Source organism: Gossypium arboreum, chromosome 11, assembly GCF_025698485.1.
Source record: "Gossypium arboreum isolate Shixiya-1 chromosome 11, ASM2569848v2, whole genome shotgun sequence".
In the NCBI taxonomy this organism is placed as follows: Eukaryota; Viridiplantae; Streptophyta; class Magnoliopsida; order Malvales; family Malvaceae; genus Gossypium; species Gossypium arboreum.
Window position 1 is genome coordinate 93,302,026 of NC_069080.1, and position 24,702 is coordinate 93,326,727.

General features: G+C 32.3%; 2 long non-coding RNA genes across 2 annotated transcripts; one reads left to right on the plus strand and one right to left on the minus strand.

Moving 5' to 3' along the window:
* Positions 1–7,727: 7,727 nt before the first annotated feature.
* LOC108470857 (uncharacterized) lies at positions 7,728–10,082 on the plus strand. The gene is made up of 4 exons (XR_008274844.1): positions 7,728–8,276; positions 8,427–8,449; positions 8,550–8,880; positions 9,626–10,082. It is a non-coding gene; the product is annotated as an uncharacterized LOC108470857 (long non-coding RNA).
* A 456-nt stretch (positions 10,083–10,538) lies between these two features.
* On the minus strand, positions 10,539–11,462 carry LOC108470858 (uncharacterized). Its single transcript, XR_001869419.2, has 2 exons — positions 11,033–11,462; positions 10,539–10,889 (listed from the first exon to the last, which is right to left on the minus strand). It is a non-coding gene; the product is annotated as an uncharacterized LOC108470858 (long non-coding RNA).
* Positions 11,463–24,702: the final 13,240 nt, after the last annotated feature.

The following is a 24,702-nucleotide window of genomic DNA, read 5'->3' on the forward strand; positions in this document are numbered from 1 at the left end:
TGACTATGAAATTGATATGGATCATATTCCTATAAGGTGTGATAACACCAGTGCTATTTTCTTAACCAAAAACCTTATCCAACACTCTAGAACAAAGCACATAGAGATATGACACTATTTTATTAGAGATCATGTGCAAATAGGTGACATAGTTCTAGAATTTGTAGATACTTTGCATCAACTACTCGATATTTTCACAAAGCCTTTAGATAAGAAGAGATTTTGAATAATTTGGGGAGAGTTAGGACTAATGAACATGCCTTCATAAGCTTCTTGTATAATCTTTTTGACATTGTTGGACATTTGTGTTGTTTTATGCATGCTTTGTGTATATTACTTGTTTATATTTGTAAAATTGTAAATTCCTTGTGTCTCTTTATTCTTGCATGTTTGAAATGTTGTTAATATGTGATATAATTAACTTGGATAGTGTAATATCCTGATTTTGGGCCTAGTCGGAATAGTGGTTTCGTGACCACAAAATCCGAGATATAAATAATTATTTTATGATTATTTTAAGGTCTATGATATGATTGCATGATTGTGTGAAAATTTCGTGAAGAAATTTTATGCATAAAGTGCTTAATTTGAAATTTGGGACTAAATTGAATAAATTGCAAAACTTGTGTTCTAGAAGTATTTTGCATAAAATTGAATTAGATTATTAATTAGAGGTCCTTAAAGAGTAATTTTACCAATTTCTAAGTCTATGGACAAAAATTGGACATGGATGGAATTTTGGAAAGTTTAGTAGTAAGGGCATTTTGGTCATTTAGGGGTAAAATGAATTAAAATACAAAATTAAAAGCCAATTTTGCTCATCTTCAACCCCATGGCGAATATAGCAAGGAGAAACCATGGCTAGGGTTTTCAAGCTTCCAAGCTCGATTAGCAAGGAAAAGCGAAATTCGGGCTAAAATGGGAAAATACCAAGTTGTGGACGAAATGGTAAAATAGCCATTTTAGCATCTGAGGTAAGTTCATATGTAAATGTTGGTAACATAGTTATTATTTTAAATGTTTTAATGTTTTTAAATGATATGATAATTATTATGAAATATTATACTTGTGATAATTGTTTGATAATATGTCAAATTATGTGATATACTTGGAAAATTTGAAATACTCTGAGTATCGATATCGGCATTCCGTAGAAGATGGTTGAGACACATGATTAGGAAAAGGTCCGTTGAACCTCGGGAATGGATTAGGATACAAGTGACATGTCCTTTGGGATATTTGGGCATCCGAACTCGTTGAGTTGAGTCAGAGTTCACTTATGGATGCGAATGTCAGAACTTCGTTGAGTTGAGTCAGAGTTAAGTGAGATGTAACTAGGCATCGAACTTCGTTGAGTTGAGTCGAGTTCACTTATGGATCTGACGCCCGAGCTCGTTGAGTTGAGTCAGGTTAAACATATGGGCGGGTTACATGATTGCTTGATTGAATATGTGGCACTTATGTGCAAGTTATCCATGTATCCGAATTATATTCGATGTGTTCAGCGGGTAAGTTCTACTCAAATGGAGGAATACTCAAGATGAAAGGGCGTATTGGTAAGTGTTGTGAAATGGATACTTTGAACAGGTATGTACTTAACCCTCGGGTTGAAAACTTCGATATAACAACAATATGGTAAGATGATAAATGAAAAGGTGATATGAATGTCTTGGTGATGATTATGCAAATGATGTTTTATGTTTGCTTATATGGTTATGTTACTTGCTATTTGCATGTGAGCTTACTAAGCATTTATGCTTACTCCCTCCTTTTCATTCCTTGTAGTGTTGACAAGCCAGCTCGGAAATCGGAAGCGGTCGGAGCACGCTCACACTATCAAGTATACCATCTTGGCATAATGGCTTGTATATTTTGAGTATGGCATGTATAGCATTATAATCATTTTGTATATATGGTCTTATGATATGGTTATTGAGTGGTATGGAAATAGAAATGCTTGGTAATGATTAGCCATTGGAATGGCTAATCATGATCATATTAGTATTATGTATGTCAAATTGCTAGCTAATCCATGGAAACCATGAAATAGGTAAAATTTACCATAAAATAGATTGAGACAACAGCAGTGACGTGAGTTTGAAAAATCACTAAAAATAGTAGAAATAGAATTAAATAATGAATAAGTTATGGAATCGAAGCTTGATGAGTCTATTTTCATATGGAATAAGCAAAACAGGTATATGAGCTATATTTTATGAGATGTTTAAATTTTTGTGAAACAGGGCCAGAGCTATTTTCTGGATCCCTGTTCTGAATTTGAAATTCACCATAAATTTTACAAAGATAATTAGAAGTCATGCTTTATATGTACAGATTCCTTATTGAGTCTAGTTTTATTAGAGATAAGCGGCATAGTCATTGAAGCTCTGTACAGGAGATATCTGATTCGTAATACAGAGGTCAGAGTAGTTGAGCCCTGAAACAGGGAGACTTTAACTAATAAACTGTACTAATTGGCCCAACCAAAATTCTAGAAAAAATTAGCAGATATATATATGAGTCTAGTTTCAGGAAAATTTACGGAATTGGATTTGAGTTTCGTAACTCGAGATATGATTTTTAAGCGACTGTGATGCAGTTAGCCAGCTTACGAAATTAAAATGAATTGTATGAGCGGAAATTTTAAAATGAATTGTATGAAATTTAATTAATGAATTAAGTCCGTTAACACCTCGTGTTCGACTCGACAGCGGTCTCAAAGTGCAGGGTGTTAGTGAATTAATGAATTAAGTCCGTTAAACATGTTTACTAACACCCGTGCCGAGACCGTTGCGGAGTCGAACACGAGTGTTAGCGGACTTAATTCATTAATTAAGCATTCATACAATTCATTTCAAATTTCAACAACTTTAGAATTTCAAATTTTGAACTTTACAAACATATTCCAATCTAGGCCCAAAATCGATATTACAACTCTCCCCTTCGTGGATTTTCGCCCCCCCTAAATGAAAATCTTACCGAAAAAGTGGTCTTCGCTTTAATCTCATATTTGGTGTCAAGAACTTGCACTTAGACTGTACCTCCAATACATCTCTTCAATTTCTCATATGATCTAAAAGCTTACGCCTCAACTCTCAAGCTGTTCTTAAATTTTCAACCCTTCTCAATTTCCCATGATATCATGACATAAAACACGGATCTCAACTTGATTTAATGGAGACCGAATTCCAAGAAATCCGACAATCAAAGAGACACGAAATTCCATGAATCGATGAGTAGGAATTCATTCAATACTGAGATGTGATTTATAGATCTCGCCAAACATTTAACAATAGGATACATCACATTTTCCTCTTTCCGTCATAGAAATAATTCTGATATGGCCTCAAGAATAATCCTTTTCATTTCCATCCCAATATCAACATTGACAAGGATAATTTTGATAGATCCCAATGCTCGGCTTTAACCCCTTTAACAACTCCGATTTTATGTAACATCGGTTGCTCTAAACTATCACATTACCTCACTGTCTTGAAACACATCACAATTCATACAACAATACATTCTTTGAAAGTCGAAGTCTTTGCTCAATGTAGACTAGTCTAGTTCGGGCGCTTGGTTACCAATATTCTCATCTATCCGAACTCTGTCAACATGTAATAAACTTTTCAGCTTTCACAAGATGGAAACCTTATCATTCGTAGTGACTTAAACTAATATTCAACTCTTTTTAATAAATATAGACTTCTCGTTCAAACTATTTACTCTTTGATCTGTACAAAATCGAAATTTATTCAGGACTGACATTCTTTAGTGAATGATTTAATATGAAATTTGTGACGGTAGAACTAGTTGGGGAAATGATATTTCAAATGTGAATTATCTGAGTGTGACAGTTATGACGGACAGATTTAGCAGTCTCTTTTGAGATGTTCTATGTGTTCACCCGTTCTCGAAATATTTCTATGGCTATTGATCTTGAAGAAATTCTTGTTATATGGGAATGTCTTCTAATTTGGTGTTGGATGAAAGCATTGGTAGTCATTTGGTTTATAATTTATATTGCTCTATTTCATCGGTATTCTATTTCATTTCGTCGATAAGAATTGATGAGAGAATTCATATGATATTATGATTCTGCTTTCTTCTACTTGATGCTTCATCGATATATATGTATGGGAAGATATATTGATCTTGTTATATTTGATTTGATGGGATTAAATAATGTTTTCTTTTGGACTTTCTTTCTTTGAAGAATTATCGAGGTATTCTGTATTTTCTCTATGAATTTGGTTTTCGATTCTCGGCATAGTATCGTATCTTGGGTTTCTTTATCCGGATCTCTTTATTCGGATTTCTTTATTCGGTTTTCTATCTTGGATTTCTTTATTCGGTTTTCTTGTTATCTTTGTGCCATAATTTGTCAATTATGACTCATGTTCAATCGTTCTTCACTCGTGATAATCATGTCAAATATGACTATACTTCTAATTTGATCTTGGTAATGTGGTGATTTTAGTATTGGGATTTTTCTAATTTACGTGTAAGGATTTGACATCGAGAAAGGCATAGGTGATAAAAGCGCGAGTTTTAGTCGGTATGGTAAATTATTTATTTGAAAGATTTCATGTGACAATTATGTCAGGATTATTTTGACCACAAAATCAGGATATTACAGATAGTATTTTAAATCATAGATCAAAATTTGAGTATGTTAGTAAATGTATTTCCACCTTTTGATTGCTTTCAACCATGTTTTTACTTGATTTTCTTGTAGATATTTGTTTAAACATGGTATTACATAACTTTACCTATGTTATCTATTTGTCTTTCTTTGGATATTTGTGATATTAATATCGGTTGCATATTTGGCTGCTTTGGGATGTTTTTATTTTCATTATCTTTGAATTCTTTTAATTCAAATGTACTGCCATTGTTTTTTTTTTTTTTTTTTTGCCTTTGGTTGCTTCGTTTTTCTTTTGTTTCTATTTTTTATTCTTATGTCTCCAAATATTGCACTTACTCCCCTAGTTTTTCAAGCATGCATTCTTTTTTATATTACAAAAAAGAGGAGAAAATGCAAAATTTGCATAATATAATTTTCAACTAAATCTTAAAGTCAAATTCTTTAAGTTGAAAATTTAAATGAAATGAAGTCTATTTTTTTTTTCAAAAAGGGAGCTTATTTTGAAAATAATGTTTAAGATAGGAGGAGTTAGCAATTTTTTTTAAGAATGTTTTTGTTATATCAAAAATGGGGAGATTGTTAGCTCTAGTTTTTCAAGTATTTTGATATAACAAAAAGTATATTGAAAATCCCCTACTTAAATTTGCAAAAATTGTTTATAAGTCCTTAAAATTATTTTCAAAGTGTTGGACAAAATAAACTTTAAAAAAAGTCTTGAATTAAATTAATTTTTTAACAAGTTTTTGAAGTCTGAAGGACTTCTACGATACTTAGGTGAACAAGTATCGGTAAAACTCATGATGAAAAGACCTTGAAAAAGCTACAAAATTCTACCAGTAGAACAAGGAGTTCTACCGATACAACTCTAGGTTCTACTGATACAACCCAAATTTCTATCGGTATAACGCACTCCAGTAAGCAAGGTAGTTTTGGCCTGGGAATTCTATCGATACCCTGATTTGATCTACCGATACAACCAAAGTGCTACCGATACCTTGAGGACTTCTACCGAAACAATTCAAGTCGTAGCCAAAGTTCAACATCCCTTGCACTTCTACTGATACCAAATGAAACCCTCAGAGTTATACAGATACAAGAGGACTTACACAGATAGAACAAGCCCAACGGCTATATTTTGGAAAGACTTCTACCAATACAAGTTTCCTTCTATTGATACAACGAAGCTACAGATTGCATTTAATGCTGGTTTTTATAGCTGCAATGACTCCATTTTGTTTCTAACGACTATAAACATCCACAAGGTTGTTAGAGGACTTAAATATAAGGTCAAGGCTCCCCATTGAAAGGAAAAAAATACAAGAAACAAGTGTATATCTTCCAAGAACTCAATTTTCCAATCTTTCTCAATCTTTTACTAAATATTTCTTGTACACACTTGTGGATTAAGTTTTCTATCATTCTTTCAAGTGTTGTAACTTTGTGTGAGAGTGTTTAATTGTTGATTATCTACCTTTTAGAGTTAACATCTTATTCATTATTATTTTTCTCTCATTTGTGAGGTGTTATTTAAGGTTTTGGGTAGAAAAACTTAAAGGGAAGTGGTTCTATATTATCTTTGAAAACATATGAATTTGTTTGGTTAAACCTTGTCCTTAAAGGTTTAAATCCAGTGGATTTAGGAAATCATTAGTTGAGGAAAGCTAAGGTTGTGGATGTAGGAAATTGAGGCTGAACCATTGTAAATACTTTAGTCGTTTTATTTTTTCCCTTTCCCAGAAACATTTTAATACACCAATTCACCCCACCCCCCACTTTTGGTGTATTTTGATCCTAACAAACTGGAAAATTAAAAACAGAGTTCAATTAGGAGAAGAAAAGCCAATATAAACTTTTGTCAAAATAAGAGGCATTCTCCCACATTATTTCATATTGTTTCAATATATTTTATTTTTAATTAATGTTTTAATTAATAAATATATTGTTTTCAATTTTTTAATTAATAACTCTCTTATTTATAAAATCAAATAATTATTGTCAATCATATAAAAAATAAATTTTTGATAAAATTGATATTTATCATTATGTTAAATATATTTTATTTTTAAAAATATCAACTAATTTTTGTTTTTTTAGAAACTATATTCAGTGATACATCAGTGAAAACACGTCCTACGGGATGCATTCCTGCAAGACACGTTTTTTATTTCTCTCAAAAATCGATTTATTTCATTAAATATCTTAGAAATCAGCCCAAAACCCTAAATATTTTTTAAAAGTCAATCTTTTTTTTTCAAATTGAGCCTGAAGTGTTTTACATTTAATTTTAGTAGTAGAAAGAGGAAGCTCGTTTTCAAAAGAAGGGTTGTCCCTTGTTCTAGAACAACTAGGAAAATTGCACTTATATTTTGTTAAGAAATTTGATTGATTTGGAGATTTTTTTTAGGGCTAATTTAAAATTTCTTTTTAAAATTATTTTTTAAAAGTACTTTTAAAAAATAATGTGGAAAAGTGCTTTTAACAAATACTTTTGAAAAGTTTGGTTTAAGATTTAAGTGTTTAGTATTGCTTTCAAAAAGTGCTTTTGAGAAACAAAATATCTATTTAGACATGGTATTATAAAGTAATAAATATGCATTTAAATAATGTTTAAATTAGTTAATATTATGATATTTTAGTAAGAATATAAAAATTATTATTATAACTTGTTATTAATATTTTAATATATGAAATATAAATTTTAAATATTTTTAATAAATTTTAAATATTTTAAGCAATTAATATTAATTATTTTATAAATTTAATTAGAATATAAAAACAATATTTTAGATATTTAAATATAACCATTAAATATTTGTAATTAGATATTAACACATTTGTATTATTTTATGTTAAAATATAATTTAAGTATATAACACATATTAGATATTAACATAATATAGAAAAACTAAACTTAACAAATCAAAATATTACATATAATTAATTTAAAGTTTTAAAAAGGGATAATATTTTCAATGCTCATGTTGTCGATAGTTTCCCTTCTGCCGGAGCTAGTCATAAAATTATGACTACTAGTATCCCCTATTTTAGAGCTTCCAATGGTATTTCTTCGATTCATCATCAAAATGTTTGTTTCTTTTAGGGCATGTTTGGTTGGGAGGAATAAGAATAGGTTAAAGCCTAATTTAATGGGTCTACCACTAAACTAATGTTTGGTTGGCTGTAATGTCTATTACGGCTTGCATTGATTATGTTCATATTCATGGAAGAGGCTGTATACCCATTCCATTCCCTCACCATTGAATAGTTATTGAATAGGATTTTTTTCCTTTTCAATTTTTGCCCTCACCTTTTCCCTCCTCCTTCAACGATAGCCCTTCTCACCTAGCCATCATCCTTCCTTCTTCCTTTTGTTTTCCTTCTTCCTTCTTTTTCTTCTTTCAAGGATTCACTGCTTTTAATTGGGATCCAAGTTTGTTGTTATTGATATCTGATCAATATTATCCTACTCGACAACGGTGGATTTTGCTACTTCTATTTATCTGCGCTTCTTCTCTTGGGTCTCACTTGCAGATCCACCACTACAACCAAAATCAATTTCCTAGCTTTCGTTTCTCTTCTCGATGGATCCCACTTCTCGCTCCGCTGTCTTCATTGACAACGGCACTGGGTACTATTTATCTTCTTGTTTTTGTAACTGAATATTACCCTAAACTACGTGCTCACTACCTATTTGGTGAAATTGCCCTATTATTTTAGACCCTTATTTCTTTGTTATTATTGAACTGATTCTTTTTTTTTTTTTTAAATTTGTTTGTAGTTATACTAAGATGGCATTTGCAGGTAACGTAGAGCCATGTTTTATTCAACCAACAGTACTAGCAGTCTCTTTTAAATCAATCTACAGTTTCTTCCAAATCTAATTGGTTAGTTCAATATTCAGCTGGGGTAATGGCAGATTTTGATTTCTTTATTGGAGATGAAGCACTCACGCAATCACAATCAAGCAATAACTATAACATTACCCATCCCATTAAGCATGGCAAACTGGATAATTGGGATGCTATGGAATGATATTGGCAACAATGTATTTTTAATTATTTACAGTGTGATCATGAGGATCATTACTTTTTGTTGACTAAAAGTCCACTTACTCTACTCCCGAGAATTGAGAATGTATGGGTGAAATCATGTTTGAGAGGTTTAATGTTCCAGGGCTTTATATTGTTGTGAATTTTATCCTTGCTTTAGCTGTTGGGTACACTACATCTAAGGTTTGTAACTAGTTTCTTGTAGTGTTCTGTTTTCTGGTATTATATATCTTCATGTTAGTTGTTTACTAGTATGTTGGATGAATCAATTAGGGTCCTTGATTGTACATGATTTTTAATATCTTTTATATTTATATACTACACCTTTTAAGGTTGAATCTTGAGTGTGAATGTTGGTTCTAGGATGGTTAGGTATTCATCAGACTACTAGCAATTGATTTAAATCCATATAGTGATTGAGAAAGAATTTTCATATAGATTATATCACTGTTCCTTAAGAAAGGTTGAACTTTTTTCTTAATTTATTGCATTAAATTCTCCATTAAAAATAAAATTGTATGCTTAGAACTATAATTATTATGTTTTATACGAAATTGTGCAAATTTGAGAAAAATTCACGACCCCGATAGCATCTAATACATCTACAATCGCAGTAAACATGTAGTGATCACAATAGCTATTAATCTCAGGTGCTTACCTTATACTATTTCAATACATCTAAATTTGTTTATTTATTTTTTGTCTTAATTATTAGAGAGAACTATGATGGAGGCATATAGCTGTTGCTAATCTTGTGGGTGTAAGCTATGGGTTATGTTGAATACTTTATGCTTGTAGTGTTTAAAGAACTGCTTTAGCTTCTATTTAGCTTCAAACAATTTTGGGTGTTGTCTTTCTTGCTAACCATCATCATCCTTATATATTGATCATTTTCATTTAGTTTAACCTATAGTTTTCTGTAGTACAGGGGTGCTAGCAGATGTTGGAGATGGAGCTACGTGTATCTTACCTGTTACAGATGGTTATGTTATTGGGAGCAGCATTAAGTCAATACCAATAGCAGGAAAAGATGTTACTCTTCTTATATAGTAACTGATGTAGGTATTTTTGTTTGTTTTTCCCATGACTTGTAATTTGAAACCATTGATTGCTATTTATTCAATTTCAAGTACTTAAGGTTATTATCATGTCTTGATGAGAAAAAAATACACTTCTTGGCATTACTTAGCCCTGTTCATAGTTGGATTTATTGGTGTTCTCAAGTTTTGCACCTAGGCACGCCTATGCCTTGCGCCTTAGCACTAGGAAACAAAAGCACCTCGACCCTTTCAGACGAGGCGTATTTGATCATGTACACTTCTAGTGCTCTTAACTGCGATATTTTTTGTAAAGGCGATAAACATAAAAATGCTTGTCTAATTGAATTTGGAGTTTTCTACCTTTGTTTACTAGTAAGGAAGTGGATGATATCAAACTTTCTACTTCTCAATATTTGAGTATTCAACATACGTGAGAGCAGAAGGAAATCATGCATATTCCACAATGAATGTTAAATTTGAATTTTTTTTTCTAATGAAACAACATTTTATGCCATAAACTTGACCTTATATTCTAGCAGTTACAATGCAAGTAGTTGTAATTTGAAGGTTTAAAGATCATAATAAACCAAATACAACAGCAACAATGACAGAACTGATAATAATTTAAACATAGATGAGGAGAGCAAATTGGGAGGAACAAATCTGTTGAAATTAATCTTCATTCAAACTATTATGGAGGGGATAAATTAATGCAATGAATATCATCACCTATTTCCTACTGAAATTCTATCCAAGCATATTAATGCCACCATTGTAGATATTTCCCTAAAAAATAGATGATTGAAAAAACATTGCACTACCAATAATTAAATACCAAATGAATACCTTAACTACTAACAATCAAAGGCAAGAATAAGAAGATTCGAGTGTTAAACAAGATTGAAAAAGAGGAACTTATAATCGTTCAGGCATCCTAAACTACAAAAAAATATATGCTACATCTTTCAAATAGGATCTTGTCATCTAGTGAGCTAGGATGATATAAATGTCAATTCTTTCTCTGACCTTATAGCAATATACTTCTGACAGTCGTGCATCATCTCTATACGTATCAAAGGACAAGTTTCATGTTCTTCAGAAGTTTCAGCATAGCTTCAAACAAAACTCTAGAAGGTACTGATGAGATACAATCTGGCAAATCAAAGGAGAAAAACTCAGTAAAAGAATCAAACTCAGCAACCAAACAAAAAACCCAAGGAAATCAAAGGTGAAATGAGAAAGTTAATCTGAAATGTGGAGCAACCAAACTCAGCAACAACAAAAAAGAGCTTAACCTGAAATCGGGGAAAAACGAGAAACTTAAATAGGGATTTGAAATGAGAAGATGGGATTAGGAGAGTAGAAAGAAAAAGAGAGAGAGAGAGAGAGAGAGTAGTAGCAAAAACTCCTGGAGAAAATGAAAGAAAAAGAGAAATGAAAGAGAAGGGAGAACCAAAGAAACATAGAAGGGAAAATACCATGTTCTTTCGAGATAAAAAAGTAATTAAGCAATAAAAAGTATTTTTGAAAAATCAAAAATTTTAATCAAAAATAATTTATCTAACACAATTTTTCTTTCAAAAATACTTTTTAAACAAAAAATACTTATTCAAAGCAATGCTAAACAATGCCTTCTTTTGATGGGCAGCTGGCACGGTCTATGCCACATCCAAATTGGGAAAATCTTCTAGCGCCCATTCCAAATCTCAAACACCTCCTATTTCCATGGCTGAGAATTTCAATTGGTCAATTCTAATTTTTATTTTAAATGGATCAAACTTGCCTAATTTCATATGCAATATCAAAATTAATTCATTCAGTTTCAATTTTATTTTAAATTGAGTAATATTATTATCAACTAGGTGAAATAATTGGGTTCAAAAATTCATATAATTACAAACATGTTTTTATTTATCTTTTATATTATATATATATATATATAGATATATATATATATATTTCATCTGTTAAATTTGAAAATCATGAACTAATTAAATGGACAATTAAATTATGCTATTATTGTATTTTGTATTTGATCAATTTTAATTTTATATTTTTCAAATTGGTCAATTTTAATCCCTGTTCATGACCCGAGCTATCTACTCAAGTTAAAGGTCTGCTCAAATTTTGAGAGAGTTTGGATAAAAATATAAGGCCCTAAAAAAGGAATTGGGCAAAAAATTAGGTATGTTTAAAATATGGACCGGGCTCAGATGTTCAAGCCTAAGTTCGACCATTTTTAAGTTTGAAATGTTTATATTATGTTATTTTAATATATGATGTAATTTATAACTCATAAAAATTAAATCTATAATACTACTATAATATAAACATTAAAATAATATTAAGATGACTATATATATAATTTTAATAAATAAAATTATTAATATTAAATTAAAACTAATGTAATTTTTAATTTTTTTAAAAATAATATAAGAAAGCTTAAAATGAACTTAGGTTAGCTATTTGCAAATATGAATAGATTTGGGTAAAATTTTATGTTCATATTTCGGGTTAGGGTGGACTTACACAAGTATAAAGTGTGTTAATATTATTTCTAAACTTGACTAGGCCCTACCCATGAACAACTTTATTTGGTAAGGACTAAAATTTTAAATTTAAAAAAATGTAGAAATTAAAATTGATCAAATAAAAATAAAAATAAAAATACTAAATTTAAAACTTTCACAAAATAAAAGGATTAATAACAATAAAGCTATTTAGAGCAACTGCTAATGATGAAATGAAAGGTGAGTAGAACTGAAAATTGGTGGCGAGTGAAATTCAGTTTGCCGTCTTTTAAATGTGAAAATGATTGAAATGAGAAGCAAAACCAGGAGTACATATGGAGAGATCATAGTCCAAGCATGGTCCCATTTCCTTTTTGTTCCTTAATTTCTAAAAGGTTTTTATTGGTCTATATGAAGATTTTTATTTGAAATAAATATAAGGAAAAAAAAAACTCATTTCATATTTTTCTTTGTAAAAAAGTTGAACTTTTTATATTTAATACTCAAAAGTTGCCTATCACTTTCCCGTAGACCACATTGAGGATGATTTTAACAAAGATTTTTATCATTAAAACAAGTATTTATACTTGAGATACCCACAATCACACTGTATCAAATATAAATTAAAAATTAATTAATATAAATTTTATTTGTAATGAAGTAATTAAATATTACCAATTCAATTAATTTACTACTATTATGATAGTACAGAAAAGAAGTAATAGATATAAGAAAGTTTTTTTTTTTTTTATTAGTTAGAGGCTTGGCGGATATTATACGTTTATCAGATGGAATGTAAAGTGTATTTTAAAATTATATGCCTTTTTCGTTACAAATTTAATTATAATTTACTGAATTGAATTAAAAATATAAATAGGGTCGTACTTTTAAATTTTTTATAGTTGAATGGTTAAAATATTTTAAACTGGTTGGAAGAAATGAAAAAATAAATTTCTTCCCTAAATATTTGGATTAAGTTCAGATTTTGGAGTTGACATTGTTGGGAAGACTTTATATAAGTCTAGCCATAGTCGAAATTAGGCTCAGACCATAAAACAGGTGAGGATATTTGAAATTATACCAAAAAAAAAAAATTTAAACATAGTTGGGTGATGTGTGGAGTAATTTACCCAAGATATAATAATTTTTTTTTTTAGGTTTTGGTACTCGGATTTGACACTTTTTTCTAATATGATATGTGTATTATTTTTGGTCCAATGCAGTACTTGTATTTGACAAAAGCTATATATCTTGGTACCTTAAGGTAACAATGTTAACTTTTTAGTGCTTAATTCAGGTTTTAGGGTTGACTTAATGAAAGTTAAAAGCTAATATTATTAATTTAATTTTTCATGATTTTGTTAATGGAATAAATTTAGTGTTAAGTTGTGAATTTACTTGATTTTGCATTTAATTTGTCAAATACAGCTCAACGGAAGTGTTTTAATTTGGGTTTTTAGGATCGATTTGATTAAAGTTAGTTATTAATATTATTAGTTAATTATAAATTTTCATCAAGTCAACTTTAAAACATGAATTAACTATTAATTTTAAATATTAAAATAAATAGTTTTTATAGTAATTGGATTAAAATAATACAAATATAGAAAGGAAAAACCCCAAACTTAACTATATATTAAGCCTAATGATAGTGTATAAAATCTTTATAATATATACTACATTAAAGTTTTGAGTAAACTATTAAAATAGTCATTTTTGTTTATTTCAGGTTACATTTTAGTCACTTATGTTTGAAACACTACGTTTTAGTCACTTATGTTAACGTGTTGTAACGTTATAGTCACTGAGCCGTTAAATGTCGTTAACGGTGTAATGGTAAGTTGGCATGGTACGTTAAATCATCATTTCTGTAACACCCCTAACTTGTATCCATCGCCGGACTAAGGTTAAGAGGTATTTCCGAACATATCGAAACATTACAAAATCATAATCATACATCATCATATCATAAAAATTCATACACAAATAGTCCCTTTAGAAGGTTTACGAAACCTTAAACATGCTTTGGAGAAGGTTCGAGACCAAACTGAACACATACAAAATTTTTCGATACTTAAAGAAATTTTCTAAGTTATAAAGGTCATACGCCTATGTGAACAGGCCATGTGCCTCACACGGCGTTAGACACGCCCGTGTGTCTAAACCGTGTCAAATCAGGGCATACATACCGACTTAATCACACGACCACAAGACATGCTCATGTGCTTTAGCCATGGTCGAAACTGACTTGGGTCACACGGCTAGCCACACGCCTGTGTGCCTTGACCATGCTCAAGACTGACTTAAAATCGTAAGGTACCCCAAGGGACACACGGCCGTGCAACATGACCGTGTGTCGCACACGGCTGAGACACACGCCCGTGTCGTTGCCCGTGTAGACAAAAATAGGTTATTTGAAAAGCCAATTTGGCACCCAATTTGGGTCAAAACTACAAGCATCAAACTAAGCACATTTGCACTATAATTTCAGCTAATTTCGATACCAAAACTTACATCATTCATGCCATATTATTATCAACCAAATTCAAGCTTATAATATGTACTCAATCATATCAAATCATAAGCCAAAGTCATATTATATCATATGTTACCAACATTTCAATTTGTTATCCATCTTCATACCAAACTTATACCAAATTTAACAATTAAGCACATACCAAATTGACCATTTCATTTAATCATTCATATGCATTAAATCATACCATTTTCTTATCACATAAACCATAACAAAACCAAACCATATTCACATCCATTATCAAGCCATATCACTTGGCAAAACATATATGTACATCTCAAAACATGTTCACATACTTATAGCTTATACATGCCACATAACCAAATCTCAAAACATTATTTACCAAAATGATAACCGGATAGTGTGATGGCGTCTCCATCGACTACCAACCCGAGTAGATCTCCAAAAATCTATAAACATAGGAAAAACACACAGAATAAGCTTCGAGAGCTTAGTAAGCCATAAGCAATTAAATCTTCACAAGATCATGTATATAATTCAACTTGAATAAGCCAAATTTAGTTAACTTCATACACATATTCAATCACTTATCTTATATAATCCAACATCACCACATTAAGTAACTTCATTAGCCTTATTTTATCGGTGAACATATAAACCATTCTTTTAATTTCAAATAATGACCATTAAATCATTCGTATAAATTAATCTTGCACAATTTCATTACATAACCATCCGAAACATGGTCATTTATTACATTTCATACATAGAAATATATCAATTTCTTTTTATGCATTTCAAAACCCGAATAACCATAACAAATCACATATCCAAACCATGTTCCATTTTTTTATAATTCTCATGTCCGAAACATAGGACCACAATTTCATATAATGAACATATATAACATATCGTTCATTATCATATATTTCACATATCGTCATTTGAATCATACTCACATTTCATATCAGAATTTTCATATACAAATCACATGTACCTGAATCATATATAGCAAAACACAATTACAATACCACATTTTTTATATAATTCATTTAATCATTGTTCACTAACTAGTATCCACATCTCATTTTCACATAGATCATATATCAACTGATCATAATCATACTCACTTTCATTGCTCAATTTCATATACATCGCAACATACTTGGTTAGGATGCACATTCATATACTCATTTATTTCTCGGAATGCCCGTTGAACCGTTAGGAATCAATAAGGATACTCAGATAGCTCATAAGCTCATACAATACCAACGGCCCAGACATGGTGTTACATGTAATCAAATATCGATGCCACTGTCCCAGACAAGGTCTTACACGAAATCATATAAGATGCCAATGTCTCAGACATGGTCTTACACGTAAATCACAAATCGATAACAACGTCCCAGACGTAGTCTTACACGATAACACATATCAGAATCCTATGTCATGACATATGTATCCTAACTATTCCTAAGGTTCGTATGGGGCTTTCAGACGTCGTTACTCTATCAATTCAAGGTTGTAAATATTGCTCCCATGCTTAATTCAATTCAACATATACATATACACAAGTAATAATTCAATTCGGCACTATATATATATATACAATCGAATTTAACGACATTTATTTACTTATGAACTTACCTTGTGCTAACACGAACGGATCAGAATGATTATTTGATAATTTATGATTTTCCCCGATCCAAATCCAATTTTCTCATTTCTTGATCTAATTCAATACAAATTCAACTTTTTTAATCATATATTCAATCAAATTCATCTTTTTTTTTTTGAAATAATCAAATTCATCTAAAAACACATAAATGGGCTAATTACACTTTTGCCCCTGACATTTCACATTTTTCGCAATTTAGTCCATATTTTATAAAATTACAAAATATGCATAATCCAATTCAATCAATGCTTGGCTGAATATTCCTACACTTCATAGAAGCCCAAATATTTCATTTATTTCACATTTTAGTCCCTCAAAATATCATTTTCACAATTTAGCCCAAATTACTCAATTTCATCAAAAATTTAAAGACAAAACTTAGTAATCTAACACATATCCTTCATTTACTAACAACAAACTTCATAAAACTCATAGTTTCATCAATGGAATAACTCAAAATCACCAATAAAATCAGAATGAGGCATGGGCTTGATAAAACACGAAGCAACGATCACAAAAACGTAGAAATTATCAAAAATGGATTAAAACACATACCTTAATCAAGCTTCAACTATAGCCGAATGAAAACCTAATCTTTGGCTTTCTTCATTTCTAATTTTCGGTTCAAAAATATAAGAAATGATGAACCATTTGGTTTGTTTTATTTTAATTATCATATAATAAACAAATTACTTAAATAACATTATGAATAACACTATAAAACACATATTATAAGGCTATTAATGTCCACTCAAATTTAAAATGGTCTATTTACAACATAAGGCCCCACATAATAAAAGCCATAGCAACTTTTGCATTTTACGCGATTAAGCCTTTTTTCACAAATCAACACTCAAATGATAAAATTTTTATATGAAAATTTCACACATATCAATTCACATAATTTAAGCAAGGAGTATAATATTAAAATATTTTTTGACTTAGATTCGTGTCCCGAAACTACTGTTTCGATTAGGGTCTAAACCGAGCTGTTACAATTTCAAATAAAAATTTTAAGTTAAATTCTACAATTGGTCCCCATATTTTTTTGTTTTGAGCAGTTTGTAAAGACTTGAATAAATTAATCTTGTTTCTGTGAATCTTGACACAAATATGTATCTGCTTCTGTGATTAAGTGTTTTGGATGTGTGTATAAGGTTTTGTGTTCAAGTCCCACTTTTGGCAAATTCTCTTATTTTTATCCTAGCCTTATCCTTGTTGGATGAACTTATATTATATTTTTGATAAATTCATATCAGAATGAGCCTGTTGGTTCAAGTGGTAAGGTGTTAGCTTGTCTAAGGTCTTGTGTTCAACCGTGCGAACGAAGAATGTAATTTGTTCTTTTGTGTGTCTCGGCCATGTGGTGGAATTTAGATGAAGTTGAAATTTTGAGAGTGGATGAGGTTAGTGGTTGAATTTTGGGGATTTGGTGGTTAGTGGAGTTGTGGTGTAGTGGGATTGTATTCGAATTAGATTAATTTTATTCTATTTTATTTTTTTCTCTCTTTTTTAAAACTTTCTGATGTCAGTTTCCCTCTTCTCCTCTTTTTCTCTGTATCTTCTTTTTGCTTCCTCTTTTCTTTCTATTTTTGATCAATCAATCCATTGTTCTTTTCGTTGGAAAATTCGTTAAACCGTTTGTTTTCCATTCGTGTGGGTAAGTATAAGTGTAATCGGTTAATTTCCTCTTTTTCTGCTTGAATTACCGTAACAGTGTGAAATAAAGAAGTTGATTTTCTGTGTACGTATTGCATAGGAATAGACGGTGAACCTATGGTTTTTTCTCCAACTATTTAAATTGTGATAGTATCTGTTCTTATCAACGGTAAGTTTTGTACATTGTTTCGTGTTATGTTGTCGATTTGTAAATTTTTGCTAAATCAGTATTTGAGATGCTATTTCTTAGGTTTCGGAGGGCTCGAGATTTCTGTAGCATCAAAACCGAATTAGGTGTGTACCTAAAGCACAAGAAAATGAGGTTCGGTGAAAGCTGAAAAAGGGGATTGTCGATGCCACACGGGCTTGTGCCTAGTTGTGTGCGAGACATGGCCGCGTGACAACAAGAGTATGGCCGTGTAGGCCATACAGGCTAAGCCGAATTGGGCGTGTGGGTTTTGGGCCAAGCCGTGTGTGTAACACCCCAAACCCGGCCTAGACGTTATGGTCGAATCCGTGAGTGTTACGAAGAAGATTTTTGAAATAGATGATACTTCAATAAATCAATGTTTAGTTATTTGATAAAATGTTCAAGTTTTATAAAACATATTCATTTATATATATTACTGAAATCGTTACATGTTTTTCTTTAAAGTTAACCAATTATTTCACAACGGAAGTTTGAAAATCGTTTAAAACAAAACCGCACTTGTTTTTCAAAAATAACATTTGTTCACGTAAAGTCGGTATTTTGTTGAATCATCGCAGTTTAGAAATCATAACGAAATCAAACCCAAAAATTCAAACCAAGCAGTCTAAAAAGTCCGGAGAGTCCAAAAAATTACAAACTCTCAGATAAATCCAAAATATTAAGAATACCGAAAACTCAAAGGCAATTTTAGCTAGTGGTCACCGTGAGCCTCCGTCACACCAACCCACTATGTTCAAGGGTTACCTGTACAAAATAGACAAACATATATGAGTTTTTATAAACTTAGTGTGTAACCCAACAGAGATAAACATGCAAATGTACACAATAATCATATATGCAGAATAGATGCAAATACGGACCTAAGTACTTAATAGATACAGATTTCAGGATCAAATAATCTAGACAGATATTTAGAATCCTACCTCCATCCTCTACACACCATTTCCGTCCATCCCATAACACCATGTGGGGTTAAAAACACCCACATATCACTATATACCATATAGTGTCGAAGCGACACATAACAGATAATATGCAGTCATGCTGCCAGAATATAGGTGAAAGGTCACTGCACAGATCACTTCATCCACATATTTAACATACTTAACATGCTCGTATATAGATAACATATATACTTCCACAGTACAATCAGATATACATATCAGTTTCCTACTGATATCAGACTATTAGAATATTAGATCACATGAAAAAGGGTTTGATTAGCCCTTACTGACCTTACGATAAGCCTACAGTTAATCGGAACGAACCGTGTGACCTTAAGAAAAATTTTAGAATTTTGGGCCTATATACCCGTGTGGCTTGCCTATATGGGCCCACACGACCTGGCCCAAAACCCACTCGCACGTGTGGGCCCACACGACTACACAATCACCGTCACATGGTCATGTCTCACACACGGCCACACCCTCGACAGTCAAACAGTTGTGTGTTGTATACGGCCAGCCACACGCCCTTGTGGCGTCGACAGTTTCCTTTTTTGGCTTTCGTCGAATTTGGTTCTCTCATGGTTTAGCTGTACACCTAGTTCAGTTTTGATGCTTTTGCAATCCTGAGCTTATCAAAACCTAAAAATCGACATGACACGCTCGCACAATTAGTTTTAATTCTTAATTAAACCGAACCAATAATACCGACAATGGTGCAATTTAAGTGTTCAACACTTACCCACTTCCCTGAAGGATTCCAACTACAATTTCGTAATAGAAGACCCCCGTTCTTCACGATTCATTGTTGCCAAAACCCATAAATCAAACTAACGAAACACAACATCGACAAATATTATCATTAACCACTGACTCTAAAACGAGCAAGAACTCACCAGATTCACTTACCTAAATACATAAAGAGGCCAAAGGTTCATATCACAGTGATTTTGAAACAAAAGGTTTTGACAGAACAAGAGAAAAGAAAAAATAAACTTTTGATAGGAAAAAAACACAGAGAACGTTAGAGAGAATTGAGAAGAGAGAGAAAATTATTTTTCTTTGATAAAAACAAAATTAGATAAATCCCAACTTCCCACTAACAACTCAATCCAACAACTTTAAAGTTTCGGTTCTACCAAACCTCTGTCAAACAACCGAAGCAAAAATTATCATTCACACTCGCACAAGGACTCAAACACGAGACCTCTAGCAAGCTAACTTATTACCACTCGAACTAGTAGGCTCATTCTGATATGGATTAATAGACAATTTTATATAAGCCCACCCAACAGGGATAAGGCTTGGATCTAAAATAACAATATTTCCCAAAGAGTGGGACTTGAACCCAAGACCTCAAACACAGACACAAATCACTTAATCACTGAAGCAAATACTCATTTATTGTCAGATTTCACAAAAACAAAAATAAATTAATTAGGGCATTACAGTGTGGGCCACACGGGCAAGGCCAATCTGGGCATGTGGGCCACTCGGGCAAGGCCAATCTGGGCGTCTGGGCCCAAGATTCTGAAATTTTCCCTGGGGTCGCACGGGTCGTTCTGATCGACTATGGACCTACCGTAGGGTCGTTAAGGGCTAATCAAACCCTTCTTTATGTGATCTGATATTTTGATAATCTGGTTTGAGTAGGAAACTAATATGTATGTCTGACTGTATTATTTAAGTATGTATGTTATCTGTATACGAGTATGTTAAGCATGTTAAATCTGTTATTTTTGTATCTATATTCTGTACCTATACTTGGGTGCGATTTCTATATCGGGAGGAAGTGATCTATACGATGACCTTTTGCCTATACTCTGGTAGCTTGACTGCACATTATCTGTTATGTGTCGCATCGACACTATATGGTGTGTAGGGATGGGTGGGTGTTTTTAACCCTACACGGTGTGATGGGATAGACGGAAATAGTGTTTAGAGGATGGGGGTAGGATTTTGTATATCTGTCTGGATTATCTGATTCTAATATCTATATCTTCTAAGGACTTAGGTCCGTATTTGTATATGTTCTGCATATAAGAATACTATTGTAACACCCCGAACCCGAGACCATCGCCGGTGTCGGACACGAGGGGTTAACAAGCCAAATCCACATATTGCACCCACTAATTTGACATTTCAGACAGTGGAAATCTGCGTCCACTGTCGCCTTAAAAATCATATCTCGAGTTTCAAAACTCGGAAACTGATTCCATAAATTTTCCCTGAATTTAGACTCATATATACATCCATGGATTTATTTTTAGAATTTTTGGTCGGGCCAATTGGTACAGTTTATTAGTAAAAGTCACCCATGTTACAGGGATCGACTGCTCTGACCTTCGCGCGTTACAACTTGAATATCTCCCTGTACAGGGATTTAATACTGGTTCCGTTTGTTTCTAATGAAACTATACTCAAAATGGAATCTTAAATATAAGGCATGACTTCTAATTCTTTCTGGATAATTTATAGTAAATTTTTAAAGTCGCGACAGGGGACCCAGAAACCGTTCTGGCCCTGTCTCACAATAGCTTTAATATCTCTTAACATGTAACTCCTATGACCGTTTCGTTTCTTCCATATGAAAGTAGACTCATCAAAGTTCATTTACATAACTTATTCACTATTTAATACCATTCCTACAAATTTTGGTGATTTTTCAAAACCACACCACTGCTGCTGCCAGCATCTGTTTTCAAGGTAACCATTACCTATTTCATGATTTTCACGATTCAATTGGCCCTTTTTGCATACATAGCACAAAGTGTGATCACGATTAACCATTCCAATGGCTAATCTTTTCAAACAATTCCATACCCCATAATGATCATCATACAAACGATTATAGAATCATACTAAAAACGTATATAAGCCATTTTCGCATGGCTATCCAAGCTTACACAAAACCGAAAGGTACATGACCTTCAACAATAGGGTAGTCCTATACATGCCATTTCAAAGTTCAACCAAAATTATACCAAAATGGAGGCTTTGATAGTGTAGATGACTTCGACTTTAATGATCCCGAATCCGATCGCTAACGAGCAAAATCTATAAAACAGAGCCAAAGCAACGGGTAAGCATTTTTTATGCTTAGTAAGTCTCAAGCAATAAAATCAGCTTTAACTAAAGCATTACATTCACATAGCCAAATGAATCATTTCATTAATACACATTCACATAATCATACTTACTTCACACTTCATCATTATACACTTTCACAAGATATCAACCAATTCAATAGCTGAAAACTCGTTAGTCGATTGAGCGAATGTTACTCAAACATATCGACTTTTCCAATGCACATATAAACATACCTTATTCTTTGGGCTTTTCGAGCGTACTAATTAAATTTATTACAGCAACCAACGCCACCTCCAGCCCAAGCTTCTTGAATACAACCGGATATAACCACATGCACGAATGCCTTCGGGTCTTAGCCCGGATAGAACGACTTGCACAAATGCCTTCGGGTATTAGCCCAGATTTAACAACTTGCACGAATGCCTTCAAGTCTTAGCCCGGATGTAGTCGCTAGCACAATTGCCTTGGTCTTAACCGGATATAATTACTAGCATAAATGTCTTGGGACTTAGCCCGGATATCATTCAATTGCTCATGCACACATATACATCAATAATCATTACACATCCATATTTCATTTTCAGTTACTAAGGCTCAAACACAAACATATCACTAGCATAATCGCCTTCGGGACTTAGCCCGGTATCATTCAAATACTCATACACACATAAATCAATAATCATTACACATCCATATTTCATTTCACATAATTCGAGTAGGGTCATTTCTTGAGGACTTACCTCGGATGTCGTCGGACGGCTTCAACGGCTATTCGACCACTTTTCCTTCCCTTTATCGGATTTAGCTCCCTTTGCTCTTGAGCTTAACGAATACAAGTAGAAGTATTCAATATTTTTATCAATAATGTTTACTTGTCAATCACATTCGACATCTCATATCATCTCGCTTTATTATAATTTATCATTCAACCTTTAAACCAAAACGCCATTATATGACCACATATACATACATCCATATATTTAAGCTCAAGAATTTTAATATAACATCAAGTGCTCAAATTACTCATGTGGCCGATTATACATGGTCATAATACACAAAAATCAAAAATAAATTCCAAGACTTTCACATCATATATGTACTAAGCGAATACGTTGGCCAAGTTCACATACATTCTTCAACAATTCCTTCTTTAAACAAACACATCTAAGCCTTCCTTTCATATTATCAACTCCAACCATATACATTATTCAAGTATAACATTTTCATATTCGCAATAGTATTACACATAATAGCCAATTCTTCTTACTTTGTATTTATGCATCTACTTGATCATTCGTTTAGTTCAAGCACCCATACACCAAGATTCATCAAGTTTAGCATGAAACATAACCTTAATCCTCAATAACCATTATGGCGAAAGTTCTAGTCACCCCAAAATCACAATTTCTAACATGGGTCACCTAAAAAATACTTGGTAACTAGCTCAATTTCATCTAAAATTTCAAGGATTCATATGAATTTCTCACCTTATTTATGGCTTAGAAACCAAATGGTTGCTCTCTTTTCTCCCTTAGAATCGGCCAAGAAAAATCAAGAACAAAGACTTGTTTCTTTCACCCATTTCTAATTATTCCTTAAATCATAAAGGCAACAACCATTTCCCTAAACATCTTCCATGGCGAACACTTGTATTACTAACACCTTCAAAATTTTTGACATGGGCAAGTAAAGGACTTAGTAACTAGCTTCATATATGCAAAGATTTCAAAGACTAACATGGATTCCATACCTTAGTTCAAGCTCAAGTGACCGAATGCTAACTCTTCCCTTTTCTTCTTGAAGGATCGGCTAAGCTAGGAGGAAGATGAACCAAACTTTTTTTTTCTTTGCTCAATACACGGCAATGGGAGGGGGCAACCACACATACCCATTTTTTTTTCTTTTCTTCCTACTAACACCAATATAATAACCATTCTAACATCAACCATTAGCAAAACATGTTGGAAACATGTTCCTTTGCCCATAATTTGTCATGGCGGCCACTAACCTTAGGAAATGGGATAATTGACATGCAACTCCATTTATTTCACTTCATGCATTATTAGGCCACTTAAAAATTCACCTATCACATTTTCAAGTCCTAACACATGGGTCCTTTCTTATAAATTAGCACCTAATTAATAAAAATCAAGACACGAAATATTTACGCATACAAATTCCACATACAATAAGCACGAATATAACACCTAATTATTCTTGTGACTCGGTTTTGTGGTCCCGAAACCACTCTCCGACTAGGGTCACATTAGGGGTGTCACACTCTCCCCACTTAAGAAATTTTGTCCCAAAAATCTTACCGGTAAATAGGTTTGGGTATCGTTCTTTCATAGAGTTCTCGGGTTCCCAAGTAGCTTC